We start from the raw sequence: 5,007 nt of genomic DNA on the forward strand, positions 1-5,007 counted from the left end.
ACGCCAGTGCCGGCAGTAAGAAAGTAGCATGATGTAGACCAAGCCTGCCCCGCTCTTCTCATTCATCTGCTGCTGCCTGCTCAAAAGAGGAAGCGGAAATAGAAATAGCACACACACACACACACACACACACACACACACACACACACACACACGAGGAGCAGTCCCCGCCTCCCGGCCCTAGCCACATCCTTTGCTCTGCTCAGGCCCAGGAGGTTGAAGAACAAAATATCTGTAGTTACACCAGGGAGCGCTTCCTGCTAGGCAGTTGCCTGGGTCACCCCAGTGGTGGGGGTGGGGTGGGGGGGTGAGAGTGGGGGTGTCTTCCTGTTCAGGGAAAAGTGCAGTCCCTGTAATAACTAGAGTGTAGTCTTCCTCCCTCGTGGCAAGGGCCGCCCCCCCATGCTGTAGGAGGGGAGCTGTGGGATGGGGGAAGTGTTTGCTCAGACACTATCTCCCGTTTGTCTCAGGAAGATGCTTACAGCCCTACCTTGTGCTTGGGAGGGCTCATGGCCAAAGTGGATCTGTTCCAGCGCTTTTGCACACACTTGTGAATTCCTCAGATGCTTGTTTTCAAATACTGCCTACATTGGAGTCAACTTTTTTTTTTCCTGTATTGTTCATTTCCCTTCCCCTTCCCCCAGCTCTCCTCTCCTGTCTTTCTTTTCTCTTCTCTCCTCCTTTCTCTTTTCTCCTGTCTTTGAGAGCCAAATCTTCCACCTGCTGGTTCTCTCTCCGAATGCCTGCATTGGTCCCAGGCTTGACTAGACTAAAGCTGGAAACCAGAGACTTGATCCAGGTCTCCCACATGGACGGCAGGGACTTGGTCACTGAAGCCAGCACCTGCTGCCTCTTAGGATGTACGCTACCAGGAAGCTTGAGTTGACAGTGGAGCAGGTACTTGAACCCAGGCACTCGGACATGGTCACCGGTGTCACAGCAGGCAACTTTAACCACTAGACCAAATACATGACCTCCTCCTCTAAATAAAGATTATTTGGGAGGCAAAGAGAAAGGAAGACGTGCAGACAGAAAGAGATCTTCTGTTCAGTTGGCTTTCTCCTCAAATGCTTGCCATAGCTGAAACTGCGTCAGGCTGAGATCAGGAAGCAGGAGCTTAGTCCAGGTCTTCTGGGAGGTAGGGCCCCAAGTGCTTGAGCCATCATTGCTGCCTTCCAGAGCCTGAGTTAGCAGGAAGCTGGAAGCGCTGTGCTGTGGGACACAGGTGTCTATTCAGGCACCTTGACCACCAGGCCAAACCTGGGGGTAACCACCTGCCCCTGGGTTAATTTCTTAATATTTTGTTTTTGTGTTTAAACCACTTCAATATGTCTTTCTCCCCTCATCTTCCTCTCTCTTTCTTCATCCCTCCCTTCCTCCCTCCCTCCCTTCCTTCTTTCCTTCCTCCTTCTTTCTCTCACCCTTTCTCTGGTTTTCTTCCTCTCCTTTCTTTCTTTCTCCTTCTTCTTTCAAAATAAATACGTGTTTTTCCAAACCTGAATTTAAAACTTCATTATGGGCCTGGCACTGTGATGTAATGGATAGAGCCACTGGCATCCCACATGGAGTTCCGGCTGCTCTGCTTCCAATTCAGGTCCCCATTAATGGGCCTGGGAGAGCAATGGTGGATAGCCAAAGTGTTTCTGGCCCTTGCACCCATGTCGGGGACCTGGAAGAAACTCCAGGCTCCTGAGTTGCGTCTGGCCCAGCCCTGGAGATTGCAGTCATTTGGAGATTGAGCCAATGGTTGGAAAATCTCTCTCTCTTTCTGTGCCTTTCAAATAAACAATAAATAAATCTTAAAGAAACAAACATAATGTATACTCTGAAATTGGCTTTGCTCTTTTGCCTTAATTGTCCCCCGGGTTTCAGCCACTGCCCTAACCTTCTTCCCAAGTACCAAAGGGCAATACTAACCACCCCTGCCCACTTCTCCACCCCTGCCCCGCTGCCCACTCCTCCACCCCTGCCCCGCTCCTCCACCCCTGCCCTGCTCCTCCACCCCTGTCCCGCTCCTCCACCCCGTCCCGCTCCTCCACCCCTGCCCCACTCCTCCACCCCTGCCCACTCCTCCACCCCTGCCCCGCTGCCCACTCCTCCACCCCTGCCCCGCTCCTCCACCCCTGTCCCGCTCCTCCACCCCTGCCCCGCTCCTCCACCCCTGCCCCGCTCCTCCACCCCTGCCCCGCTCCTCCACCCCTGTCCTGCTCCTCCACCCCTGCCCACTCCTCCACCCCTGCCCCACTCCTCGTTTCTCCCAATGTGCTTTTCTTGTCCTCTGGTGTTGCTCTATCTCAGATCGTTCCATTTCCTGTTTCCTAACACTTTTTGGTTTCTGCCCCTGTGCAATTTAGTTATTTATTATAATACACATGATACAAAGCACTCCTCTTATGTGCTGATTTTGTTTATTATTATTTAAAAGAAAAAGAAGGTGAGAGAGAAAGAGAAATCTTCCATTTCTTTGTTTACTCCCCAAATAACTGCAATGACTGGAGCTGAGCCAATTGGAAGCCAGGACCCAGGAGCTTCTTCCAGGACTCCCACATGGTGCAGGGGCCCAAGGTTTTGGATCATCCTCTGCTGCTTTTCCAAGCCATCAGCAGGAAGTTTGACCAGAAGTGGAGTAGCTGAGACAAACTGGCACTTGTATGGGATACTGGCATTACAGGAGGAAGCTTAACCTATTATACATAGTACCAGACCTGACTTTATTTGTTTTACAGATTTACCTATTTATTTGAAAGGTAGGATCACAGAGAGAAAGGAGGAGATACAGAGAAAGAGATCTTCTGATCCTCTGACTCACTCTCAAAATGGTTGCAACGGCTGGGACTAGACCATGCTGAAACCTGGGACTCCATCCAGGTCTCCCTTCTGGGTAGCAGGGAACTAAGCACTTGGACCATCTTCTGGTGCTTTCTCAGGCATCCTAGCAGGGAAGTGTGTGGGAAACAGAACAACTAGACCCAAACCGGCACAGTGATGTTGCAAGTGCTGGGTTTACCAGATATGTCACAATGCCAGCCTATGGCTGATTTTTCATGTGTTAATTGTCTTGTTCCTAATTTAATGGCTATAAATATAGTTGGGTCTCTTTATCATGTTCTTAAATTCCATTTCTGGGAACCAAAAGTACAACTCCCTAAGCATCCTTGGTATTGCTACGGGAGCAAAAACCAAAATAGATTCCTGCTTGGCCAGTTAAATTCTCCAAGTATTATTAAAGAACAATCAAATATGAGGAAAATAATAATTCTGTCTACTTCCCTGTTCTTTCTTTCTGTATTTCCTTACTACCATATTCATTTCCACAGACACAAAAATGTGTAGCATATTTTCCAGTACAGAACAGGTACCAAATGTAAGCTTTTTTTTTTTTTTTTTCGCAAGGGAACTGTAATTTCCCAGAGATAGGAAGCCAATACCAGCATTTAGTGTCTGAGGGCCAGTCGTGTGCTGAGTGCCCTGAGAGGCATGGGGTTGTTCAGCACGAGGAGACTTGGCTCACAGGCTAGCTTTGGGTTAGCACTGATGTTTTCCCGGTTAGGGCAGCAGACTTTACTCTCAGGTCTTGATGTGAGTGATCCCATAGTCCTGGACACGTTAACATCCCCCAAACCCAGGCTCCTTAGCTACGGAATCAGGATGATTTTTCTACAGAAGTGGTGGCAAAGCTTTGAGAACAAAGGAAAGAGTGGGGATTTAGTCCAGGGCCCGTCTCATTTGCTTACCACATCACAGCTCTTCTAAAGACTCTTGGAACACACTGTTTGCAGGCTGCGTGTCTGTCAGAACTATTTCATCCATTCATCAAAAAGCCTTTTCTTTTTCTAGACATTTGTTATTTATTTTGAAAGTCAAAGTTACAGGACACACACACACATACTCACACAGAGAATCTTCTATCCATTCGTTTCCTTGCCATTTGACTACAACAGACACGGCTAGGCCAGGCCAAAACGAGGAGCCATCTTCTGCTGCTTTTCCCAGGCATCAACAGGGACCTGGAGCAGAAGTGGGGCAGGGTACATGTGAACTGGTGCCTGTATGGGATGCTGGCACTGCGGGTGGTGGTTTATATGTTACACCACAATGTTGTCCCCTGCCTTCCCCCAGCAGCCATTTCACAAGCAACTTTTAGAGACTTGTGTTAATAAATAAATTAAACTAATATTTGTGTGGGATTTCGACTTTCCCCCAGCCCCCAGGAGAAGGAGGCCCATGGTGTTCCACGTGCTTGACTTTCTCCCCTGCGTGGCCTTGCTGAACTCTTCAATCGTACATTCCAAGAGGCTTCATTCAGATGCGCACCTGTCCCTGTTATGCAGGATGCATTCAGCCACTCAGAAAGCTTTTATGAAATCTTTTTCAAGTTTCCTCCTTTGTTACCAGGAACGGCCCTTGGCTGGCCAGGATGAACATGAGCTCTGTAGTTCAGTGGTCTGAGGATGCCACGTCACTGGGTCAGTCTGTCCTTCCACAACATGCTTCCCCTCAAGTTTGATGGAATGGCCAGTGAAAAAGCGATCTGCCCTTTGTGCTAACTAGACAACAACTACACTTCACTGGTGTTTGCTTTCTCGTCTGTTAGGGACATGTTTGCTAAGATTCTCTTGGTTTTATACATCTGTGACATCTACGCCAACTGCCCTTTTTTCTATTGTCTCATGAACTCTGGTTTATTATGTAAAATGAAAATATGAAGTGACAATTCCTTGTAAGGATTCATTATAAGGGTAACAGACTATCTAGCACCTATCTGTCTATCTTTCATCTATCAATTTTCTAAACTCTTGCCTCTTGCAAAGCCAAGTGCAAATAGCTTTTGAATGCTGTTTTCCTCCTGCCATGGAATCTGCTAGCATGGAGGGATCGGGGTGACTTCTGGATTTTGACAGATGGACCACAGGGTCAGGCAAAAGTTGGGGAGCTGCTCTGCTGGCAAGCTGCCCGGAGCTGGGGCAGAACCAGGCCAGCTGCCTGGATAGGCTGTCCCCTGGCGCA

The sequence above is a fragment of the Ochotona curzoniae genome, unplaced genomic scaffold (genome assembly GCF_017591425.1).
Source record: "Ochotona curzoniae isolate NIBS_2020 unplaced genomic scaffold, NIBS_Ocur_1.0 contig_1014, whole genome shotgun sequence".
Classification (NCBI taxonomy): domain Eukaryota; kingdom Metazoa; phylum Chordata; class Mammalia; order Lagomorpha; family Ochotonidae; genus Ochotona; species Ochotona curzoniae.